The 26,784-nt window shown below is 40.5% G+C and overlaps 1 long non-coding RNA gene across 2 annotated transcripts in view; it reads left to right on the forward strand.

Moving 5' to 3' along the window:
* The window catches only part of LOC139031435 (uncharacterized), a 37,901-nt gene extending 16,931 nt beyond the window's left edge, over positions 1-20,970 (forward strand). Inside the window, exon 4 of one of the 2 annotated variants that reach the window (XR_011483919.1) lies at positions 20,454-20,970. This is a non-coding gene — a long non-coding RNA (uncharacterized lncRNA). Of the gene's footprint in view, positions 1-11,260; positions 13,293-20,453 lie in introns of those variants that run through there. The other variant, XR_011483918.1, reaches the window with a different exon arrangement.
* Positions 20,971-26,784: the final 5,814 nt, after the last annotated feature.

A 26,784-nucleotide genomic window follows, 5' to 3' on the forward strand; every position in this document is an offset into this window, starting at 1 on the left:
CCTGAGTAAGAGTTAGAGGTTGGAAATAATTTCCCTCCAGAACTTTGAAGGCAGCTCCTAGTTGTCTTCTAACTTTTTAATATATCTATTGAGAAATCTTGTCATTCTGATTTCTAATTCTTTATTTATGATCAGTTTTTCTATCTCTGTAAGCCTAAAGGATCTTCTTTTTATCCTTAGGAATTTCACAATGATATGACTCAATGTGGGTCAGTTTCTATTCACTGATGCCGAACACTCAGAGGGCCCTTTCAGTATGAAAACTCATGTCCTTACAATCTGGGAAGTTTTAAAGAATTAGTTTTTAAAGATAGTATTCTCTTCTATTTTTTTTCCCTCCTATAATTCCTGGGCTAGTCTTCTATTTCTCGTATCTTTTCTCTTATTTCAGTCTCTGCCTTTCTGCTTTTCTTTCTTCTTTTTTTTTTTTGGCTGCACCACACAGCTTTTAGGATCAAAGTTCACCAACCACAGGTTGAACCTGGGCCCCAGCAGTGAAAGTGCCGACTCCTAACCACTGAACCGCCAGGGAATTCCCTGTCTCTGATTTTCTTTCTGGGCGATTTCCATTTAGTCAATTTTTCTCTTTTTTTACTTTATTTTTTAATTGGAAGAAGATTACAATGTTGTATTGGTTATACAGTCACAGTTATATCATCTCCCTCTTGAGCCTCTCTCTCCTCTTTTGATCAGTTATTCATTTCTCCTTTCCATTTTTGATTTCTTGGATTTCAATTTCATTCATTGACTCCTTTAAGTAATGTCTTGTTATTTTATGGTTTCAATAGTGTGTCTCTGAGGATATAAATTATAGGTGTGGTTGTGGGTTTGCTTTGTTGTTGTTGGAGTTTTCTTCCTTCCTATATAGCTTCAGTTTTATCCAGGTTTCTTCTTTTCTGTTAGTTTTGTTGTTTCTTATGTTAGAGGCTGTAATCTGTGGTTGTTGGCTCATTTTTAAGAGTGGGAGACTAAAAATCTGACAAGATGCCCTGAAGGCATCTTGTATAGCGTAGGGTATATCAGTGTGGACTTTGCTATAGGATGATCTGCCTGGGACATTTCACTGGGAAATTTCTGATGTCAGTATGTCTAGGTCTTTCCCCTTAGTCTAGTCAGATTTCTCATAGAACACACTTACTCTCTTGCATGAAATGTAAATGGTCCTATCTTTCCCAACTGTCAAGGGACTAGTGCAATATGGCACCCAGAGTCAGAACCTGCTAGAATAGAATTCCCAGCCTCCCAGGTTGAGTCAGTTAAACAAACTCATTGTAGACTAGAAGGGATGGATGTATTCACTTTGTATTTCTAAAAGGGTACTAGTATACTTTTAAAAAGTCATACCCAATGATCTAGGGCCTGTAGACACCAATTACTATTGATATTTGTTTTGATCCATTGCTTATTGTTACCAATGGAATGTTGAATCCTTCCGTAGTGGAGCTTACACTGACATAATCTATCTGCAAAGACTATATGAAAGTGAAAGTGAAGTCACTCGGTCATGTCTGACTCTTTGTGACCCTATGGACTATAGCTCACCAGGGTCCTCTGTCCATGGGATTTACCAGGCAAGAATACTGGAGTGGGTTGCCATTTCCTTCTCCATGGGATCTTCCCGACTCAGGGATCGACCTCCAGTCTCCCTCATTGCAGACAGACTCTTTACCATCTGAGCCACCAGGGAATCCAGTGTTATTAACTAGAGTACCTGGCTATTCTCTATTATACACCTCACCCTGGCTTGGGAGATTCTTATGTGTTCAGTTAGTTCACAACTAATGCATGAGGAGTCATGCTGTAGGTTATACTGCTTTGCAATGGAGGGAATAATGCCACATACATCAAGGATTGGTCTTTGACCAGCAGGACCCTGATTAAAAGAAATAAGATCAGATGAGCTATATTAGCAGAGGAAATTCAATCAGACTCCTCACATGATTTGGATACTAAATTTGTGATTATGATCATATTCAGCATTTCCTGGGCCTCCCTCCTTCTCACTTTCCTGATTGATTACCAGCTAGTAAGTTTATAATTTACCTACCATTTGGTTAAAAGGTGTTTTCATTTTTGCGCTAATATTTCTGGTAAATTGTGAAATAAGTTCCTGTCCCAGATTACTCAGTGAATTATCATCAGGCTGGTTGCCCACATTGTGTAAAACCCAAAAGGCAGAGGGAAATTTCATTTTAGACTCACATGTTTAGTTTTTATTTTTCCCAGTTCATAATTCTTTCCCCACTCTTTTGCAATCCTCAAGGCACTTGTGCTTTATCAAAGCTAAGTGTGTGTGGGGACACCCACACACCATAACTATGACAAGGCAGCCAAATTAATGAATTAATCAAAAAAATGAAAAAACTCCTTATTTGTGTTTACCAGGTCCTTTTACAGCTGTCATCACCAGATGTAAGGAATCAGGAATGTCATATTTCTGCACAACTTCCTCAGTAAGCTCCCTAAGAGTTGACTCCTTAACGGCAGCTTTTACTAATTAAGCATTAATTGTTCTGAGAACATACTTTTGGCCTTGATGGGCTGGGCAGTAGGGAAACTTACGTACCTCTTGCAGTGGGCAGGGCACAGAAGTAGCTAGGGGAAGGCCAACCTCATGGGGCTGTTGAATGTAGCGTGTTGGTTGTTAAATACGTCAGACCCTTGCCAAGGCAGCATTCGTTTTCCCTTGTGATCACTCTGTTCTTGTGTCAGCTTGCCTGCCTCCCTCATCTTGTCAAAGCATCTCCGGCTTTGTTCCAACAGGATTCCTTACCAGGGATTTAGTGGCATCCACAAGATGAACCAGGAGCTTAATTTTGTGAGAACTGCCAGTCAGTTGAATCAAGCAGCCAAGCCAATGGTGTAAACATTTAATCACAGCCCAAGAACTTGAATAACTGAGAGAATGTCCCGTTTTTATCTCTAGAGCCCAGGTTCATGTCATGGGGACTGCCTTTAATCTTGCACAGGGATGAGACCCCTCATGCTCCTCTCGAAATAGCCCCCACAGACTAGGTGTAGGATGTTTGCTGCTGAAGGCAGTTTTAAAGGAAGGTGGAAGCCTCAGCTCTAAGACGGCGCTTCCTCTACAGTGATGCCGGGTGTCTGCAGGGGGCGCTCTTGCCCAGGGCTGGCTTCTGCAGCGCCGGGAGGAGAGACGAACTTTGGTGAGGCTGGGCTTTCCTATGACTGGGGTTCCTCTTCTTTAACAAGGGAGCTTGCATTTGTCTGAACGTGACCAATTCCCGTTGCACAGCTTGGGACGCAGAAATACCTGATGTCCAATTGTTGTTTTGGATTCAATAAGCAGCTGATATAACTGACATTCAAAAGGAGCCTGGGCTTCAGCATCCTCAGGAGGAGAATCCTGAGGCCAATTCTTTCCTCTCGCTCAGGAATCCCCAAAAGGCTCTAACCTCCATCAACCACGGAGACATACCTCCTACGCTGGTTGCTGAAAGGGACCCAGGGGGAGGGCGGGCAAGTACAGCTGTTTATAAGCTTCCGAGGCAGTCTGTGGTTCCGACCCTATACAAATTCTGATACAGTACCCAAATGTGGGACGTCGGTCCCCAGGGTCCAACATGCCCATTAAAATCTACACCTGCTGTTTGGTGACAGGGTGCTCAAAGAACAAAAGCCTCTCCCTGGACCAGCGTGAATGTCTCTACGGTCTAGAGGTAGAACCAAACTGTATCTTTAAGGGCCCCTGAATTTCCTCCTGGTGGATGATGCATCACATTTCATCAAAAATCAAGGGAAGACAGAGCTTCAGGCATAGTTGTTTCTGAATCATCCCTAATTAATGTCATAAGTTAATCAAGTAACTTCAATATCTCAATTAGGCCACCTGTTGAAATCCTGCTTTATCAAAGGTGGCACCCTGATGGAGAACCGATATTTCATGATGGCAGTACCAAGGGAACTTCTGGCTTTGCCAAAGAAAAGGTCACCATAAGAAGGTTGTCAGATATAGCAAATAAAAAATATATAGAACACCCAGTCACATTTGACTTTCAGAAAAGCAACATGTTGTTCTTTTTGCATAAGTATATCCCAAATGCCGTATAGGATACACTTACACTAAATTTTTTTTCCTCAGATTCAGATATTTAATAGGTGTCCTGTATTTTATCTGGACACCCTAACTGTAAAAAGAAAGTTCAAACAATCTAAAAGAATGTAGATTCTCAATCTCACTGGGCAGAGATAAATATTAAGGATTTTGGTTATGTCTTTCCATAAACTATTTGTGAATATACTATCTTTGTGTCCAAACCCTGGCTCCTCCAGTTGCTAGCTGGGTGACCTTGAAAGAGTTATCTAATTTTCCTGGATTTTAGTTTCCTTGTCTGTAAAATGGGGATACTAATAGTATTAGTCTCACAGAGTGTTAATGAAGGTTAAATGAGTCTGGCTCATAGAAAGCACTGAATGATAATTATTAATCACTAATACTTTGGCCACCTGATGAGAAGAGCTGACTCATTGGAAAAGATCCTGATGCTGGGAAAGATTGAGGGCAGGAGGAGAAGGGGACGACAGAGGATGAGATGGTTAGATGACATCACCGACTCAATGGACATGGGTTTGGGTGGACTCCGGGAGTTGGTGATGGACAGGGAGGCCTGGTGTGCTTCAGTTCATGGGGTCGCAAAGAGTCAGACACAACTGAGCGACTGAACTGAACTGAACTGAATATCATGTATCATTCTTAAAACTGCAAATGGAGATATGTTATATGAATTGTTCCATACCTTGCTTTTGTTCACTTTTTATATCTCATTCTTTTTCACAGATGCATAGAATTCCTTTCTAAAAATTAATTAATTGTCCATGGATGGACCTAGATATTGTCATACTGAGTGAAGTAGTTCAGGTAGAGAAAGAGAAGTATCGTATGACATCCCTTATATGTGGAATCTAAAAAGAAATGATAGAAATGACTTATTTACAAAACAGAAAGAGACTCACAGACTTAGAGGGCAAAGTTACAGTTCCCTGGGGGGATGAATAGGGGAAGAGATAGCTAAGGAGTTTGGGATGGACATGGACACATTGCTGTATTTAAAGTTGATAACCAACAAAGACCTACTGTAGAGCGCCTGGAACTTTGCTCAGTGTTATGTGGCAGCCTGGTTGGGAGGGGAGTTTGGGGAAGAATGAACATATGTATATGTATGGCTGAGTCCCTTAGCTGTTCACCTGAGACTGTCATAACATTGTTTTGTTAATCAGCTATATCCCAATACAAAATAAAATTGTATTAGTTAATACAGTACAAAGGTTAAAATTAATTAGTTGCTACTGGGAACTTCCCTCATGGTCCGGTGGTTAAGAATCTGTGCTTCCGCTGCAGAGGGCATGAGTTTGATCCCTGGTTGGGGAACTAAGATCCTGCTTGCCATGTAGTGGGACCAAACAAACCAGTTAATTGATTGCTACTGATGGTCATTTAGGTTATTTTCAACCCTTTTCTACCTGACTACTGTTTCAGTGAACATCTTTGTGCTGCAGGGATTGTCCAAAAGTGTTTCCTCTGGGTAGTCTGGACAGTGAGCCAATCAAAACTTGGTGTTTCCCTCCACCCTTCTCCCAGTGGGCGGGGCTACAACTGAACTTTTTGCCAGGAACCTGGATGCGCCATCCAGGTCCTGGCAGTTGGCTTTCCAAGAGAACGCAGTAAACAATAGCAAAAGAGCTGAGACTAACATGCTTGGATACAAAATTAAGAAGGTACTCAAATCCCAGTAATCAAGGAAAATAATATTTAATGCAATATTTTAAAATTAATATTAATTGCAAAAAAAATCCACGATGAGCAAAATATCAGAATTTTAAATGAAGATGGGATCAGTAACAGTGCTGTGCCAAGTCCTTTTTGGGTTATACATTAATTTTTACTTTAAAATGTTTTATTAAAATATGATTTATTTGGATTACTGAATTTTCTGATGCTCTCTTAAATTTTGCACCAGAGATCAGCACTTTACTTGCCTCACTCTAATGTCTAGACTCTGGCTGGCACCATATCCAGGTGGCACAATGTCTAAGCTTGTGCTTCATTGATAAGATGGTTCTCTTGTGTGCCCTAAAAGAGGGGAGCGCCTTAGGGCATGGGGGCCCCTTCTATGGAACACAAACCCACACTGCATATGCAGTAGACTGCCTGGTCCTAATATACATCTCCAGGGGCAAGTGGGTTGGTTGCGGATCACAGGCCTTCTCTTGCTGGTCCTGACTTTTCCTCATTAAAATCTGTTATCTTGAGTCCTGTTAACACAACAGAAGTCACTGCTGAAGGGATCTAACACAACAAATCTTCTTCACATGGTTTCATAAACATATAAGAATATATCTACAGTATAAAGAGTTGCTGGTTCAAATGGTATGTATACCACAAATATTGATAAATACAACCAATTTCCTCTCTTATGATAATGTATTAATTTACATGCCCACTAAAAGCTTGTGTGAATAACTGTTTCCCCATTTTCTTGACAACACTGAGGATTGTGGTGCTTCTTTATCTTTGCTAATCTTTTAAAAATATATTTATTTCTTTGACTGCATCGGGTCTTCCTTGCGGCTCGTGGGATCTTCGTTTTGGCATGCGGGAATCTTTTCCTTTGGTGCATGGGCTTCTCTCTAGCTGTGGTGTGTGGGTTCTCTTGCCTTGCTGCCCGTGGGTTTCCTGACCAGGGACTGAACCCGTGCCCTCCTCAGTGGGAAGAAGATTCTTAACAACTGGGCCACGAGGGAAGTCCCTCCTCATCTTTTATATGAGTCTTTTGTTTTCCTTTCTAGAAATTCGGAGGATTTTTTTTTTCTTTGTCCCCTTTGCTCTGAGATTTCACAATGATATGCCTTAGTACAGGTCTATTTTAAATCTGTGTGGAACCCTTTTAATTTGGAAACTCATGCTCTTCAGTTCTGGGAAATTTTCTTGCATTATTCTATAATGGTCTCCTCCCTTTTATGTTCACTGTTTATTCTTTCTGGGACTCGTATTGTTCTGGTCTTGGACCTCCTGGATCAGGCTTCCACTTTTCTTATCTTTTCTTTCCTATTTTCCATCTCTTTGTTTTTATGCCCTGTACTCTGGGAGATTTTCTCAATATCATCTTCCAGACCTTCTGTAGATTAAAAACAAATTTCTGATATCATGTCTTTAAATTTCAAGAGCTCTTTCTCACTCTTTTTCTCTGAATATGTTTTCCTTATAGCATTCCATTCTTATTTTATGGATGCAGTATCACAATGGCTTTTCATTTTTCTAAGGATTTTAAAAAATATTTTTTGATGTGGACCATTTTTAAAGTCTTTATTTAATTTGTTACAACATTGCTTCTGTTTTATGCTTTGGTTTTTGGCCATGAGACATGTGGGATCTTAGCTCCCTGACCAGGGATGGAACCCAAACCCCCTGTATTGGAAGGCAAAGTGTTAACCATGCCAGAGATTGGTGTTAGATGGGACTGCCAGGCAAGTCCCATCTACGGATGTTAATGATAGGTTTTGCTTTTTTTTTTCTTCTCCTTGCCTGATGGCCATAATCCATTTCCTCCAAGTTCCTTTTTCTGTTTGCATATTTTGGTTTCTATGCTTCATGTTATGTTTTCCTAGATGCCTGGTGATCTTTGGTCATCATTTGTTCCTGTTTAACCTGATTGGAATCTTTGATGGAGTAGGGAAGGATTTGTTGAGTGCTCTGGCTAGTTGGTTTCATTAAGGGAACCCTTGATATATCTTCATGTCTTTCCTTGTGAGCTGGTCAGATTCCCCAGATAAGTCTTCTTCAGTCTCCTTGTGGAATAGTGCAAGGCAGGCTGACATCTTCTAGGAGCAGAATCAGATGAGGCCAGAGTTTTTAGCATCCAATGTGCATGTGTATGCATGCTCAGTCCTGTCCAATTCTCTGGGACCCCATGGACTGTAGCCTGCCAGGCTCCTCTGTTCACCGAAATTCCCAGGCAAGAATACTGGAGTGGGTTGCCATTCCCTTCTCTGGGGGATCTTCCTGACCCAGGGATTGAACTCACGTTTAGCACCCAGTACTTGACACCTAATCCTGTTTTCTGTCGGCCAGTGTGCCCCTGCCCTAAAGTGTGCCTGATTCCTTCAGACCAGAAGAGTCCCACTCCCCCCACAGGTTTTCCCTTTATAGAGACTAAATATATTCATAAAAAGCAGTTAGGTTTTATTTGTGCCAAGATGTTTTAGGATACGGGGGCTTCTGTAATTGCATTGCCTTATACCTTCTGAACAACGTGAAATGGTAGTAGTAATGTGGGGGTCTTTGTCTTTTTCTAGATTTACTGGGTGTCCTTTTAGAATTTCACCATTAAGCCTGACACTGGTTTCCGTTTGACTGCGTACCTTCATTATATTAAGGAAATACTCCTTGTTTCTTTTAAGAGATTTTTATCAGAAATTAGTGTTGAATCTTTCAGCTGTAAAACATCTGTATTCATGAGTGATATTTCTATATAGGTTTCTTTTGGATGCTGTATTTTCCAGGGTTTGGTATCAATGTAATATTGGCTTTGTAAAACAGTCCGAAAACTTCCTTTAACAGCATTGGAACTATTTTACAGCATTGGAATGAACTGATGAATAAATTTTTAAAATAATAGTGTCCAGTACTTAGATAGATTGGCTCTCCACCATCCTTCAAATTGAATTACAGTTTGTAGGGTGACGCCTACATCTAAGTAGATGCATATTATACGCTTTAGTGTCATCAGGCATGACAGAAGTAATATTGAATGAAAAATGTAAAATTTACTTTCTGGAAGCTTCAGGGAGCCGGAAAAGGAGGAGAAGGAAAAGGAAAAGGAGGAGGAGGAAGTTAATTGTATTGTTTGGACTAGAATTTAGTTCAACAGACCCTGTTTCTCTTCAGCAGGCCTGATAACATAGGACAAAGTAAAAGGAATTTCTACTTCTCCTTTCTCCACAATTGTGGAGACTTGGCTCCACAATTCTGTGGTCTCCCCAGTCACCTTTGTAGAAGCTTCCCCAGGGGAAATGTGTCCTGGAACAGGTCTGGAGTTGCCATGTACTAACAAATAGAAAGGGTAGATGATCCCTTTCTCCACTGAAAGATGGTGTTTGATACATTTTACCAGCTTGACTTGGCTGTCTAATTCAAGACCAGGAGACTGGGAACCCAGGCTCCCTACACTGGGAGCACGGAGTCTTGGCCACTGGACCACCAGGGAAGTCCCTTGACCAGACTCTTTATTCTGCTTATGGCTAGAGACTGGATTCCAGATGGGCAAATCTGGTTGCTACTTCTGATTGGTCATCAAAAGGGCAAAGGTCACCTCCAGGGAGTCACTGCTTTCTGCACCAGCTAAGCCTTCTCTGGTCATCACCATGCCCCTCGCACTTTCTGGGTATCACCATGCAGTTCAGCTGCCTTTCCCTTTTACTCCAGCCACCTGCTGGGTTCACTTTCTGACTGGTCAGCCAGGTTCCCAGGAAGAGGCTGGCCACTGATGAAGTTCATTTTCTTCTTCCCCTACTCTATCCACCCCTGCAGTGTCCTCTCCCCTCTTTTGCTGCTGCCTCCCCGAGGGTCCCCCAGTCTCCTCCTCCCTCAGTTACCCTGTGTTTACACTTTTCTTCCCATTAAAATCAGATTTTATATCTTCTATTCATCACATTTAATGAGTGAATCAAATTACTGGGAGTGTGTTAGACTCTCTTGCTGGTAATAAACAGGATCTTCCTTGGTTCTCCTCGAATAATTCCCTCCCCCCAGTGGGAGGGTGGGGTACACAATTATTGCAGAGTCCGCATGGTAATTGATCAGGGCTCTGCAGGCACCTACAGTAGATTCCTGTCTGGGCTTCTTTGGATGTAGAACACAGCTCGGAGACCAGAAGGGGGTTCAGGACCCAGAGCCCTAAGGACATTGATGTGTCACCACCTGGGCAGGAGACCGCCCACCCCTCAGCATGACAGCAACACAGCCCCCTTCTGCCTCTGCGTCTCACACTTCTGTCTCTGCAAGCCTGCCTTGCACTCTTCCTTTCTCTGCCTCATGGTTTGTGTTCTCTCCAAACTGCTTCTTCTCGAGCGTTCTGGGCCTCTATGGCATCTACTACCCCGTGGTACTGCCTCCCATCTAATGAGCACGAGTTTTCATAGTATAGCTCCTTGTAAGCTGCTGGCTGGGCCACTCACTGGCTGACCTTGATCCACTACCTCTGATCCAGCCATCTGTGGCCATGGAAGACTTATGTTTCTGTCTGGGGTTTTTGCTCCTCCACACAGGGATGTGGTAGGGCATGGCTATGCTTAGTACTCTGAACTGGGCTTTATCCAGGAAACATGGTTATCCTTCCCACAAGCGCAAAAGGGCTCAATTGGAATCCTGATGATTCCCAAACCAAGTGAATAAATAGCAGCATCTCATGGGCAAATTTTTACATATGCAAATTTCTAGGAGCCACTCATCTGTAAAATGGAGACAGTGATAACACTTATCTCATTAGATTGATGTGATTATTCTTATTTTCATATTTTTGTGTGTGCTAGGTTTGCTATGAAAAAGAGTTGGAATCTAATGCCCCCTAAATAGGAACTTGTTAAATCAGTTGTTTTCAAAGTCTAGGAGGAGAGAAAGGGAGAGTATATCACAATTGCTTGGAGAACCTCATCCCTGATCTGTGTCACTGTAATGGAGGCAGGGGTTGAACTTTCCAGATTATATACGAGTTGCAACTCCCACCCTCAAAAGCACTGCTCTAAATGACCTACAGTGATATGTCCTTTTTATTTTTTAAAGTTTTTTTTTTTTTATGTGGACCATTTTTAAAGTTTTCTTTGAATTTGTTACAATCCTGCTTCTGTTTTATGTTTTTGTTTTTTTTTTATGGCTATGAGGCATGTGAGATCTTAGCTTCCCGATCAGGGATTGAACCCACACCCCCTGCATTGGAAGGGCAAGTCTAAACCACTGGACTGCCAGGGAAGTCGAATATGTCCTTAAAATGGGATCTCATGTAGCCAATCAAAATGATCTCTGCAGGTGTGTATGTTTTTTAACATGCAAAGGAAATCATGATGGATCATTTAATAAAGCAGATTATAAAACAAGACTATAATAGGAATTTTTATTTTTTAAATTAACTTTTATTGGCATATAGTTGCTATGGTAGGGATTTTTAGAGAACAAAAATATAGGTATCTATGAATAATGAAGGATATGGAGTATTAAAGGTATGTTTGGGCTTTCCTTGTGGTCCAGTGGTTAAGAATCCACCATGCAATGCAGGGGACACCAGCTTGATCCTTGGTCCAGGAAGATCCCACGTGCCATGGAGCAGCTGAACCCATACACCACGACTGCTGAGCCCAAGCACCTTGAGCCTGTGTTCCGCAGCAAGAGAAGCCCGCACACCACAACTAGAGAGTAGCTGCGGCTTGCGGCAACTAGAGAAGCCCACATGCTGCAATGAAGACCCACCACAGCCAAAAATAAATAAGCAAATCTTAAAAAATAGGCATGCTTGGCAGACCCATGGCATCAGCATTACCTGGGAGCTTCACAGAAACGTAGAATCTGGGGCCTCTTTCCTGACCTGCTCCATCAGAATATGTGATTTTTGACATGATCACTGCCTTGTTGATGCACAGAGTAAAGTCTGAGACTCACTACTCTAGAACACTGGTTCTTGTCTTCGCTGCTCATCAGAATTCATCTAGAAGCAGTAAAAAATAAATCCTGATGCTCTCGTAGCACCTCGACCAACTAAATCGCCTCTTTGGGGTCAGGCTGGGCATCATATATCATAACTGTCAACTGATGCCCAGGAGCAGCCAAGATTGGAAATACCTGCTGAGTGCCTTCACTCAAGCTGTTAGAGTGCTTATTCTGTGGCTGGGGCAAACCTGGAGCTTCTAATTTTGTTCTGTCTGCTTTTGTATATTTTCTAATTTTTATTTAGGGAATATGTATTATTTTATTGGGCTTCCCAGGTGGCTCTAGTAGTAAAGAATCCTCCTACCAATATAGGAGACATAAGATATGTGGGTTTGATTCCTGGGTTGGGAAGATCCCCCGGAGGAGGGCACGGCAACCCGCAGAATAGCCTGGTGGGCTACGGTCCATAGGGTCACAAAGAGTCGGACACGACTGAAGCGACTTAGCATGCACACATTGTTTTGGTAATGATTTTAAAATGTTATTTAAACTTAAAAAGCTCTAAATGGATGCAAGACTCATCTGAGGTTTAGCCTTGAAGTGAGGAAGATGTTTCAGAGCAGGATTCATGATAGAAAGGGGAGTATCAAGTCCATGTTCCCAGATTGGGGGAGGGAGAATGAAACAAAGCAATATGTTGTGGTGTTTCTTTTATTTCTAGTCATGATGTTAAATTTTTAAAGTTGTATTTTAAAAAGTAATTTTATTTATTTAATTATTTTTGGCTGTGCTGCATCTTTGTCGCTGGGCAGGCATTTCTCTAGTTGCCGTGAGCGGGGGCTACTCTTTAGATGCGGTGCGTGGGCTTCTCATTGTGGTGGCTCCTTTTGTTGTGGAGCAGGGCTCTAGGGCTCAGGGCAGTAGCTGTGGTTCCTAGGTTCTAGACTGCGGGCTCAATAGTTGTGGCATGTGGACTTAGGAGGTCCTCAAAACGTAGGATCTTCCCGGATCTGGGATCAAATCTGTGTCTTCTGCATTGTCAGGCAGATTCTTTACCACTGAGCCACCAGGGAAACCTGAAAATTGTATTTTGAGATTAAAAACTATCACAGAAAGAAAGCGTGAGCTTTTAATGTTTAGCAAAAGGGAACGCGAGTTAAATGCTGACAAACCCTGTTTTGGAGGAAAAAGAGGAGTCATTTCCATTTACCACCTGACCTGGTGCATCTCTTTCCCTTAAGACAAAAGAAACTAAACATTGCTGAGAGCTCACTAACTGCCAGCATTGTTATAGGATGTTTCATTACCCTTGTAATAATGCCAAGGAGCAGCATTACCATGTCTGCATTTTAAAGGAGACTAAGCCCTACAGAGGTTATTTGATTTGCATTTAACCCCTAGCCCCATGTTGTCCAATATGGCAGCCACTGGCTACATATGGCTGTTGAACACTTGAAATATGGCTGGTCTGAATCGCTGTGTGCTGTGAGCATAACATAAACACCAGATTCCAAAGACTTAGCATGAAAAAAAAAACTGTAGAATAGCTCATTAATAATGTTTCATATTAATTAAATATTGAAGTGATATTGTCTTGGATGTATTTGGAATAGATAAGATATATTATTAAACTTTATTTCAGCTATTTCTTTTTCACTTTTTAAATGTGGCTACTAGAAATTTAAAAATTACTTATGTGGCTTGCCTTTTGGGTTCATACTTTATTTCTAGCCAGGCAGAGGCAACTAGAAGTTAGGCTCAGGGGGATTATTTCGATTTGCTGTTTATTCTCTTTGGAACCCTTCTAAGGGCAGAGGAAAAGATGAGAGAGGAAGCAGCTTCTCTCCGTCTGATTGAGAACTGGTCGGAAAAGAGTGAGTTTGAGAGCATCCCTGCCAACTTTCTTTAGCCCGGTGGTTCTCAGCTTTGAATTTACTGGAGAACTTTTAAAAATCCTGCCACACTACTGTCTGATCAAATCAAAATCTCTAGAGAATTTCTATTTTTCAAGGTACTGAGGAGGTTCAGCCAAGATTGAAAACCACTGTTTTAGCCAGATGTTTTAATCCTTCCTCCCTGGGAACAAACGCGAGCTGTCTGGGAAAGTAAGCTAGCAACTTTTAGAAAGCAGACATCTTAGATGATCTTGGAGGGTATTATTTGGGTCATTATATATTTTCTTTAAAATTAAAAAAAAAATTGAGGTTGCTTTGTTTCTGTTGTGTGAATCAGTCCTGAAAGAACAGGGTTATTTAGTTATCTTGAAAACTCATTCTTCGGCCACTAGGGGGATTGAGTGAAAGCACTTGCAGAAGGATAAAAGCCTTTGTCCCTTTGAGAAACTCCTCAGAGTGGAGGTAAATTGGCACTGTCATCCTGGTGGGCAGAGGAGCAGCTTGTATTGCTACTTTTAAACTTTCATTTCAGTCCTATAACTCAAAGGGCTTGACCTTTGTGTCAATGAGAAAAGTGCTATATTCTTTCTGGAGATCTCTTTTGCAATATAATAGCAGAAAATATTTATGGAGTGCTCACTCAACGCCAGACACTGTTCTGAGTGCTTCACCCACACATTAAGTTCTCATAACAGGGTCTTCCCTCGTGGTCCAGTGATTAAAACTCCACCTTCCAATGCAAGGGGTGCACATTTGATCCCTGATCAGGATCTAAGGAATCACATGCTGCAGGGTGCAGCCAAAATTTTAAAATAATAATAACAATTTTTAAAAAATCCTCACAACAATCTGATGCAGCAGGTTCAATAACTATCTTAATTTCAGATTAAAAACAAAACAAGGGCTGGAGGGACTAACAGACCCCATGGCCACAAGAGTTGGAAAATAGAGGATTTGAACTCAAGCAGTCTGTCCCAGAATATCTGTCTCTTGACCTCTAAATGATATCATATAAAATGAACTTTGTCCCATGGTTTTAGCCCTAGGATTTCATTCAAGGAAATGATCAGACAATTGCATAATTCAGAACACAACTAGACCTAGAAAAATCTCAGTGTCCCTATTCTCATTGGAGACTAGTTTAAACAGATTAGAATATCACCATAAAATGAAAAAATATGTAACAGCTAAGAGTCCTGATATAGAAGTGATGTACTGAAATGGAAGAAATCTTCTTGAAGTATTATTAAGTTAAAAAAGCAATTTAGAAAACATATTCAGTACCATATCCAGGAAGAAAAAGCCAGCGGGTACGTGTGGAGGCGGGAGCACTAAAACATTAACAGTGGCTATTTTTAGAAGGAATATCAGAAGTTTTAACTTTCCTCTTTACATTTTTTCCTTATATTCTGATTTTTTTCATAATGTCTTTAGGTAGTGATTTTTCTAGAGCAAGGCAAACGAAGATATTTCAGGATATGAAAGAACAATGCCTGCTTAAAGGAAGTGGAAGGAGTAAGTGGGAACTAGTCTTTGAGGTCATTTTGGGCACTAAATTTAGCACTAGAACTCTGGCAGCCAAAGTAAAAAAAGAAACATGTTGGTTGTATAAATTTCATAGTATTTCATTTAGTGTTTTATGAGAGAGCCTCTTAGGTGGTTTTCTGCGTTTCAAATTGTTTACTCTTGTGAACTTCAGGGTGTGCAGCCCTAAATAGATGCTGCACACATATCCCAATTCTGTGTTACCAGCTTGTGTTCTATCAAAGTATTAGGTTGGCCAAAAATTCATTTGAGTTTTTCCATACCGTCTTATGGGAAAACTCAGAAGAACTTTTTGGCCAACACGATACTTGAGTCCCTCCCATGTACCAGTCTGGGGTCTGAATGCTCAGTCATCTTTTCCTTGCACCAGAACACTGATTTGTACCTCCTGTTTATCCCCCACCTGGAATCCCATCCCATACAAATGCCCTGGTTCTTAAGTCTAGTTCCAGCACCTCCACTAGAGCCTCCAGTCCAAGCCAGTCTTCTGCTTTTTAGACGGCTGTTGCACCACAGTCCTCAGGAGATGATTATATACATACCCATTCCTTCATCTTTTCATAAACATTCACCGTGTCTCCACTGTTAGACCAGAAGCAACCTGGGAACATAGGCCTATTTTCTCTTATGTGTAGAACCCTGGAATGATAGCATTTTAGAGTTTGAAGGAGATGCTTAACAGCTGGGATGACCAGTGCCTCCTGGTTTGCCTCGGACTTTCCTGGTTTTAGCACTGAAGGTCCCACCTCCAGAAAACCCACTTAGTCCTAACAAGTCAGCTGGGCACTTCTTGGGTCCTTACTTGATTGGTCCTTACTTGATTGGATAATTATAACTTGATTGGTTGAATGGTTTTATATGGCAAAATCCCTACTAAGCACATTCCCATTTTTAGCACTACATTAGCAAAATAATAACCCCTATATTAAAATGGCTCTCTCTACTGCTGTGTTTGTATAATTATCAGGCAAATTCTGACAGCAGGAAAAGGCAAGGGTTATTATTCCACTTGAGAAAAAGTGAGGCTGAGAAGAGTTTTGTAAATTTTTCCAGCTATTAAGTGAGTAGCCAAAATTATGAATTAGGTCTTTTGATTCCTAATCAGGGCTCCCTGGAATTTGAAAATACCCACCATGGAGCTTCTATCACTTTAAATAACTGTGCAAGACTTTTGTGAAGAAAAACCCAAATTGTAGTTTGAGATCCAAAAGGCTTGCACGAATCAAACATGGAATATCATCATATTTCTAAGTGGAACACTTCAATATAATAATTTCCCTAAATTTCATTAAATTGAATGAAGTTTTAACAAAAATTCCAACAAGATATTTCTTAGAATGTAACAAAATTATTCTTAAGTTCATCTGCTAGAATACCCATTGAAGAAAAGTTCAAGAAAAATTTGAAAAGGAACAGTTGTGAAGGAGGATAACTGTCCTTCTAGGTTTTCAAAGTTATTAAACTACAGTGTTTTAAGCAGTGAGGTTGGCACAGAATTGATTAATCATTGGAATGAAATAAAAAGCCCAGAAAGAAAACCCAAAGCATATTAGAAATTTGGTATTAATAAAAATAAATGAAAAAAAAAAGAAATTTGGTATATGCTAAAGCTGATTCAAGTCAATGGGAATGATTGTTTATTTAATAAATGATATTGGGCAAATAGACTGATCATTTAGATGTGAATAAAAGTAGGGCTGTATCTCTCCCAAAACTCCAAAATAAATAAACTTTTAATGTAAACAAATAAAGCTATAAAAGAATTAGAAGAAGAACCAGTGAATGTTTATGGATCTTTGGGAGAAGAAAACCTTTTAAATTTTAACACAGAAGGCAGACATAATAAGGGTGAAAACAGATTAAATTTGACTACATGAAAAATAAATTTTTAAAAGGTTTAATATAAATGACAATGTAGGATGAACCTTTGCTATGCATATGATGATTTGAAATAATTACTGCAAATAAGAAAAAATAAACATACTAATAGAAAAATGGCAAAGTACCCAATTTGTCACAGAAGTATAAATTATTTAAATTTCTATCTCCTTAATAAGCAAATGAAAGTAAATACAAACCAAAAAGATTCTCTCTCCATTTTTTATCTTACCTAATGATATTGGAAAAAAATTTTAAACCATAATATCTTTTGTTGATGGGAGAATAAATCAGTAGTCTTTTTGTAAGGCCAGTTGTAATAGGAATTAAAACCTTATTAACCTGCCTTAATTTTGATCCAGCAATTCCATGTCTGTCTATATTTTAAAGTAATAATTGGAAATATGTGCAAATATCTCTTTATAATCTTGTGTGTAGAAATTTTATTTATTGATGTTAAAAGGAAGAAACAACTTAATGTCTAGTTCTAAGGAACTGGTTGCATAAATGACAGACTATTGTTCTAGGGGAATGAGAAGCAATCAAACAAATATACTCTGCAGTTAATGTTGTAGATGAATATTTAATTACATGAAAAATATCCATGACATGTATATTGCTAAGTGAAAAAAGCATGTTACTAGGCTGTATTCATAGCATGATCCTGTGTTTGTTTATACACATATATACACATACACACAGAACATGACGTGGATTACTCATGATTTGTTCTTTTTCTTTTTTACTTTTCTACATTTCTACAGTATACATTTATTGATTTTTTAATAAGACTAATAATTACTATTAATTATTTTTAAAGAGAACTTAGAACCTGGGTCAATGTTTTTATCAAACATATGGAATTACAGGGATGTTTGTGTGCTATGATATATACTTTAGTAATGCTAGAATTTTTTAATTGAATTTTATCATTTTTATAGTCAAAAGGAAACAATTTAAAAAAATACAGAAAGGGCTGGGGAACAAAGAAGTTCATACTCTTTATTCCAACTTTTAGAAATGTTCTTAACGCTGAATATGAGCAAATATTTACTTATTCAGAGATTCATCATAACAGTGTTTACAATAGGAAAAAACCTGATAACAGACATAGAAACACCATTTAAATAATATGAAGCTAGATGAATTATGAGACAGGCCCCTTAGATGAACCTACAGTAACATAGTGAAGTCAGCATGAATCCAGCCTGCCTGGATTCAATCTCAGCTCTGCCACTTACTTGCTGTGTGACTTTGCACAAGTTACTTAGCCTCTGTGTTTCAGTTTCCTCCCATAAAATGAAGGTAGCAATAGTACTACATCATAGGATGGTTATGAGGATTTTTAAATCACAACCCATGTGGGAAACAAATGACACATTCAAATTGGATAATTTGAAGAGAGTTTAATAAAGGGACTCTGTGCAGAGCTGTGGACAGGATGTCGTGAAACCCCCAGGGATAGTGTAGTACTCTTGGCTAGTAATAGTAGGAAGTCATAGGGAGCAGCTAGGCAGGTATTGGAACCTGGAGCAAGAAAGAGTTCCTAGGAGGAGCTGTGGTCTTTGTTAAAAGCTCAGTGACCCTTCATACCTTAACCTCACCCTTCAGGCTTCTTCTGGGACATCTGTAATTAGTCTGCCACTGCTGCAGTAATGGTGCATGTAAATAATCCCAAATTTCACCAGCTACAAACTGCAGACATTTGTTTTTCTCACTCCCAGGTTGACTGAGGCAGTGCTCCTTCAGGCTTTGGGTTGTTTGGGTTCAGGTCAGCTTGCTAGCCCCCTTATTTTAGGACCAGCCGCCAAGAGGCCAAACCAAACAGGCAAGTCCCTTTCAGTCCTCTGCTCACCCCAAGTGTACAAACATTCCATTGGCCAAAGCATGTCCCATGACTGAGGCTAAAGTAAATAGAGAAGAGATATTTATATTCCATACACTCTAGTAGAAGGCAAACTCCCATGGCAAATCCTAACACAGGCAGAGAGGGAGAGAGTGGAGTTGGGAATGATAATCCAGTGACAACTTGTCATTGGCCATATCCAAGGGGCACAGAAGCTGGGTGATGTTCTCTGTACAGGGCCTGTCCGGGGCACAGAGCAGGGCGGAAGAGGGTAGAGATGTCTAGAGAGGCAAACAATGATATCTGTGTAGGATTACATGAGTTGATATTTTTAATGAGTTTAGGATAGTGACTGGCATAGGAAAAATACTATATAAATGTTTGTTAAATGAAATAATAAAATATGGTGCTGTTGAGAATGATGTTTTCAAGAATATTTAAATATTTAAACTGTTCATCATTAATTGCTAAGTGAAAGAGATTATAGAGCAGGTACACATGATGATACAATTTTAAAATCCAATTTACCTAGAAGAAAGACTGGAAGGAAACTTAGCAAAACAATAATGTTGTTGCTGGGAGGTAGAATCATTGGGAATTTTTCCCCTATGTGTTCTGTTTTCAGAAATAGGCTGCCATATACGATCTCATAAGTTGTGCACTCCACAACTCCAGAGGCCCTGTTTGTCTCTCTGTGCACCTCTGGCTTATGCAACTTCCTTTATTGCTCATAAATTCTAAAACACACATGTATTACTCTTGTGTAATCAAATAAAAGCAGTAAAAATCGCAGCCTTGCTTTTTCTCCCTAAAACTTTTCAGTGACAACAGAAACTGACCTAGCTTGGCATTTTCATTAGAGTGACAAATAAATTATCACAGTATAGTTGTCCTTTGGGATTCTGGGGCAATGGTACCGGGACCCTCGTGGATATTAAATTTCACAGATGCTCAAGTTTCTTGTCTAAAATAGTGTAGTAGTTGCATATAACTTACACAATCCTCCTGTACACTTTAAATCATCTCTAGACTACTTATATGGAGAAAGCAATGGCACCCCACTTCAGTACTCTTGCCTGGAAAATCCCATGGATGGAGGCGCCTGGTGGGCTGTGGTCCATGGGGCCGTTAAGAGTCAGACACAGCTGAGCGACTTCACTTTCATGCACTGGAGAAGGAAATGGCAACCCACTCCAGTGTTCTTGCCTGGAGAATCCCAGGGACAGGGGAGCCTGGTGGGCTGCCATCTTTGGGGTCGCAGAGTCAGACATGACTGAAGTGACTTAGCAGCAGCAGCAGATTACTTATAATACCTAATCCCTATGTAAATAGTGTGCAGCAAGTTCAAATTTTGCTTTGTGGAACTTTCTGAAAATTTTTTCCTCCGATTGTTTTTGATCTGTTCGTTGGTTGACTCTGCAGATGTGGAATCTATGGGTACAGAGGGCTGACTGTGCACTGGGACGATTGTTAAAAGGAGCACTCACCAGTGCTTGGGGGCAATCCAGGTTATATAGTCACCATTGCAGAACTGAAAGGTATTGCTTCATGTGTGTAGCATAGATACAGGAGACTTGTTTGGCCTGAGTGAGTTGCTGAAATTTTTTAAAATCCTCTAATATGTTTTATTTAGTGGAGAAATTCAGAACTGCTGAATCAGAAATGATGAATATAAGAGTGGAATATTCTTATTAAATCCACAGTGGAGAAGATTTGGAGTAAAATGAAAGCTTCTCTCCCCAGGCCCAGGAGGATAAAATGAATCATTCAGGTACTTCCTGCCACTGCATTTCTTGTTATATGAGATATTAATAGCAGCAACATTATTTGTTAATATAATCTTCATTGATATTAATATCTTATTATAATATTAAGGTATTATAATATCTTATTAATATTATTGGGCTTCCCAGGTGGCGCTACTGATAAAGAACCCACATGCTGATGCAGGAGATGTAAGAGATACAGATTTGAGCCTTGGGCTGTGAGGTTGCAAAGAGTCGGACATGACTGAAGTGACTTAGCACGCACATTGATATTATTACCACTTAGGCTACTGCATTCTCTTAATTAAAAGCCAAAAATTATGTGCATTCTCTTTGAAGTCCCCCCTCCCAAGACAGAGTTAAACATCCCTTCCTCTGTGTGCCCACAACCCCTGTGTCTGTACTTCCATTCTAGAATTTAACATAGAGTTTCTTTCTTTTATTTTTTTCATTTATTTTTATTAGTTGGAGGCTAATTACTTCACAACATTTCAGTGGGTTTTGTCATACATTGACATGAATCAGCCATGGAGTTACATGTATTCCCCATCCCGATCCCCCCTCCCACCTCCCTCTCCACCCAATTCCTCTAACATAGAGTTTCATAGTCATTGGCATGACTTGTTTTGAGATCATCCAAAGAATTCATGGATTTTCTTTCATTTTTGTAACCTCAGTGTCTGTCTTGGTACATAACACAGAAACATTTCTTGAGTAGGTGTCAGGACTTCCTATTTCACTGTTCTGGGAGGCGTGGAGGGCGCTGTCTCTTGAGAGTGTGGGAAAGTGGTGAACAGCACATATATATATACCCGGGGGAGCCTGTCGGGAAAGGCTGAGTCAGAAATACTCTAGAGAGCTCCCCGCCCTGAGCCCCCGACAGTGCACTCCTAAAAACTGGGAGACAGAACCAAAAGCCATCCTAGGCAGGGTGGGGCAATTCAGAAGAGTATGTCTCATATATACGCTGGTGGTTCAGATGGTAAAGAATCTGCCTACAGTGCAGGAGACCTGGGTTCGATCTCTAGGTCAGGAAGATCCCCTGGAGAAGGAAATGGGAACCCACTGCAGTGTTCTTGCCTAGAGAATTCCATGGTCAGAGGAGCCTGGTGGGCTACAGTCCATGGGGTCACAAACAGAAACAACTGAGTGACTAACACTTTCGTGTGAAAAATAGGTAGCTAATGAGACCTTACTATAGAGCACAGGGAATTCTACTCAGTGCTTTGTGGTGATCTAAATGGGAAGGGAATCCAAAAGAGAGGGGATATTTGTATACATATGGCTGATTCACTGTGCTGCCCAGCAGAAACTGACACAGCAGTGTAAAGCAACTATTTTCCAATTAAAAAAAAAAAAGAGCATGTCTCTTCTCCCGTTTGGATTCTTATGATCCTTTTTAGATATTATTTTTTATAAAAATATTAATATTTTTGGAGATAAAAATTTGGTTTCATTATAAAGTTAGATTGGAGGATGTAGCTTGGTTGTCAAGTGAGTCTGGTAATATCCTCCTATTTCAAAATTACCGTCCAAAATGCTATCCTCTACCCTTGTTGGGAAGAAATTGTCCTGTTTGGCCTGCCACATGACTGGGGGGACAGACCAGAATATACCTATACTCCACATGGCAGGTTCCCAAGCAAAAGTGAATTCAGAAAGCTAGGCCTACTGGGGGAGTATGTACAAAGACACGAGCTACTACACTGGAGAACTGGTACTGTGTGTTCTCTAAAATCTTTTTCACTTTCCTCTCCTGGTTTGGATTATTGAGAGGTCACAGTATTAAATATTTCTCCTAACCTTAGTTTAGCTTTTGCTTTTTTATAATATGAAGAATGTAGCCTGTGAACCAGGGCTTCCCAGGTGGCTCAGTGGTAAAGAATCCGCCTGCCAATACAGGAGAAACTGGAGATGAGGGTTTGATCCCTGGGTTGAGAGGATCCTCTCGAGGAGGAAATGGCAACTCCAGTATTCTTGCCTGAAAAATCCCACAGATAGAGGAGCCTGGTGGGCTACAGTCCCTGGGGTCACAAAGAGTTGGACACAACTGAACACAGCAGCAGTCTCTGAACCAGCTGAGGAATGTGGATGGTGGAACATGGACTGTTTCCATGTTTGATATCAAGGTATTGGACACTTTCTCCACAAATCTTAATGTGACGGCTGGACAGATCATTGGCAGAAATACTCAGGATTCTGAATTTGAGAGTTTGGGCTCCAGGTTGCATAAAAGTAACCAGTCCAGAGTGCTATTTTCATAGTTCAGATATCCCAGTGGGCAAATCTGATAAGCCAGTTTAAAAGGCATTAATGGCGAAGAATAGGTTTCTATTTTAGACCACCACCCAAACCTCATTTGTCTTTTAGCAGCCACTTTTAATGTACTGCCTAAAAAAAGAGTGTCCTGTAGGCATGGTAAGCCATGAGCCAGGTCTCTTCAGGGAGGGGGCTTGATCTGACACCCCTGAATCAGGGCATATAGGAAGCTCCCACTTTATTCTCCATTGCACAAGGCTATTGTAAGATGCTAAGAATGCAGTGGAAAAGGGGGAATTTTCCAGGTTGAGTTCAGAAGGAGCAAAGCACAGGTGGCCCCAGAGCAGGGACCCTTCCAGCCTTATCCCATCACAATACACTTCACCAGCTTGGGCAGAAACAGGAAGGAAGGTGAGGGCAACACAGAGCCCCGTGAATGTGACCAGGGCACCATTTCTGGGTTCTGGAGAGTCAGTTGACCTGATGAGGCTCTCTCCCAGCAGTTTGACAAGTCAGCCTCCTCAGCCTAAGGGCTCCAAAAGTCCACAGTCCACCAGCCCTAGGCTGCAGTTCACAGCCACAGTCCCTGCATTGCTAATCCTGGCCAACTGTCAAGTTAGTGAATCTCCTGGGTTCTCAGGGGACTGGGCAAGAGTGTGGATGACTCACTGTGGCCCATCCCCATTATTAGAGAAACAGCTCAAAGCAAATAGTCTGTGAAGGTGATTAATGTCAGTTTCATTAGAGAATATTTTGTGGAAGGTGCAGCAATAAATAGCATTTGCAAACCTTTTAAGACTAATTTTTGTGTCACAGAAGAAAGGGGAAGTTAAGAGTAAATAGCCTGAGAATCAGATGATTTATTTCTCAGTTTAGACTTGTGTGTTTCAATCACTTCTGAGACGTTTCTTCTCGTCTATCTGCCTTTGGGGATCAGCACTGAAAGAGGAGTGACTCATCGTTTGGCCACGTCTTCTTTTCTGTGTTTAATCCCTTAATGTAAAAGAGAATTAGGCAAGAGGATTAAGAGAGATTAAACAAGATTCATTATTGAATTATTAAAAATTAAGCTCTGGCTTAAAACAGCCTAAGAGGAGATGCATACAATAATGTAAGGGACATAAAAATTCCTTCTTCAAACACAAGAGATGTTCTCCATTTGTTCTTGATAAAAATCAATAATTAACAATAATACACTCAAAAGGTATCATAATGTCACTTCGTTTATGAAGAGACCCTATCAACCCACCTCTCAGAGGGTAAAGACAGAAAAATAACTCTGGTCCTGAGATGGGTTAACCTGTTATTTCTCTTTATCTACCAGTGGACCAGATCTTCTTACCCAGAGAGCATCAGAGTTTAAAACTGATAACCACTGGACCCTTGTAGGGCTCGTAAGCTCCTGGGTAGTACTCTAGGGCAGGACTTGACAGAGATACCGAAAATGAACAAATTTCCCCTTCCTCCTTTTTAATCACAGACATAGCCTTAAAGGTCCCTTTATCAATCTCCCCAGGTCAAGTCTTTATGTGGAAGAACCAAGAGAAAAGATCCAGAGATAATTCTGGGAAAAAAAAAAAAAAATTAGGTTTTCCTCAGAGAACTCAAAGCAATGAAAATGTTAGATTATGAAAGATGTATATATAAAACATTAAAGATAAGATGGTCATGGGTTGTGCATTCAGCCTTATTCCTCCCAAGATATTTTTTTACACCACAAAATAAGGGAAATTTCTGTAGGGTCTGCTCAGTCTCATAAGATTACATTTCCAGACTTCAGAGGCAGACTAAGACTCTCAAAAGACAAGAGGTGTGTTCGCCTTCAGAGCTGCTGCAGCTTTCATGAGGAGTCACTGCCTTCTCTTTGTGGGCTTGTGGCTGCTGTGTTTAGTCTAGAGCCACGGTTTATAATTCTCTACGAGGACCATGGATGGACAACTAGGGATATGTGAGCCCCATGAACTTGTAGCAATTTTCATTATACATATATTGACTGGGGCAATGGAGGAGCCAGAACTCTCAGATTCTCGGAAAAGTCCATGGCCTCATATGGAAGAGGGTTCCAAGGCTTTTCCAGGGCTGAAGCATCTGTATGCTTTCTGATTCAGCAGCAGCCCCACACCTGAAATATAGGTAATGTTCTTAGACCCACGTTACAGATGAGGAAACGGGCTGACAGAGTTTAAAAAACATGTTGAGGTCACACAGCTGGTAAATGGTGAAGCCAGATTATAAATCCAGATCTGACTTCAGAAACTGAGTCTCTCATTAGTGGGCAATGCTTTGTCTACATTTAATAGGCTCAAAAGAATAAAATCTGGAATTTGTTAGGTCTCTTCCAGCTTTCCCAAATCTTTACAGTAACATCCCTGACAGGTGACCCAGCTCTGCCTGACCTCTTCTGGGGTTGAGAGCTTCATCCCTCATCACGGGTCAGCTCCACTGTTAAAATTAATGAGTACTTTTCAAATATTAAACCTCAATTTACTTTATGACTGTATGCTAGCAAAGTGGTTTCAAATGTGAAATACAGAATGTTTTTAGGTATGCTATCCAGGACTGGAGACTGAAATTCTGCAGCATGAAGACTTCTGCTTCTCTCCCTTTTCAAAGTGGGGCACACGGTAGAAGGTAGCCTGTGTTGGCAAATCCAAGCATGAACATCAAGAAAGAATCTAACATGTGGAATGATGGACAAGGCAACCATCCAAAAACATCAGAAGAATGTGTGCTTTGAAAATGGGAATGACCTGACAGTTTCCATATACAGCAAAATCTTTATTGGCTGACTTTGGAGGCCTTTTCCCCCACTCTAGCTTCTTTTGTAAAAATGATCCTTTGTGTATCTCCCTTATGCTTTAGTGAACAAGAAATTTGGAAGGTGGGGGAGGATGCTTTCTTAGAGTCTTGGTGGTTTCTTTTGAGCTCACATTCTTTCCTGCCTCTCAAAACATCCTCAATGATAGATGACTTAAATGCTTCAAAAATGGAGAGCATTTAACAGTAATGCTAGTAAAGTAGAAACTTTGTTATTGATGCCTGAATTAACTATTCTTTTTGAGGTAGCTAATCTCCATAGATGGTCACTAAGGATTCATGCCTCCTGGGACTCATGCCTCGGAATCTAGACTGGCCCAAATGTAATGTGGTGGGAGTGATGCTGTGTCAGTTCCAGGCCTCAACCTTAGAAAAATTCTTGAAGTTTCTACTTGTGTACTTTTGGAAACTTTGTACTGCTGTGTATGAATCCAACTAATCTCATGCTGGAGAGACCATGGAGAGAGAGAGAGATGTTCCAGGATGATGTGGAAAGAGAGAGTCCCAACTGTTCAAGTATTTCATTAGTCTAGCCTTTCAGCCATCCCTGTGAAGGCACCAGACATGTATCTGAGCTATCTTGGCTGTTCTGTGTAGTTGAACTTCTAGGTGACTGCAGTCCTAGCTGATATCACACAGAGCAGAAGAACCAACCAGCGGAGCCTAACCAACCTATAGAATCATAAGAAGTAATAAAATGCTTCTTATTAAAATCTCCTAAGTGTGGAATGGTTTGTTACATAGTAATAGATAATGAAACACATTTCATATTCATATAGCAAAATTGATTATGGGTAAACAAGTGTTGATTCCAATCCCAAAGAAAACTATGTCAAAGAATGTTCAAACTACTGTACAATTGCACTCATCTCACATGCTAGCAAAGTAATGCTCAAAATTCTCCAAGCAAGTCTTCAACAGTACATGAACCATGAGCCTCCAGATGTTCAAGCTGGATTTAGAAAAGGCAGAAGAACCAGAGATCAAATTGCCAACATCCATTGCATAATCGAAAAAGCAAGAGAGATCCAGAAAAGCATCTGCTTTATTGACTATGCCAAAGCCTTTGACTGTGTGGATCACAACACACTGTGGACAATTCTTAAAGAGATGGGAATACCA

This window comes from Odocoileus virginianus, chromosome 27 (assembly GCF_023699985.2).
Source record: "Odocoileus virginianus isolate 20LAN1187 ecotype Illinois chromosome 27, Ovbor_1.2, whole genome shotgun sequence".
NCBI classification, from domain to species: Eukaryota; Metazoa; Chordata; class Mammalia; order Artiodactyla; family Cervidae; genus Odocoileus; species Odocoileus virginianus.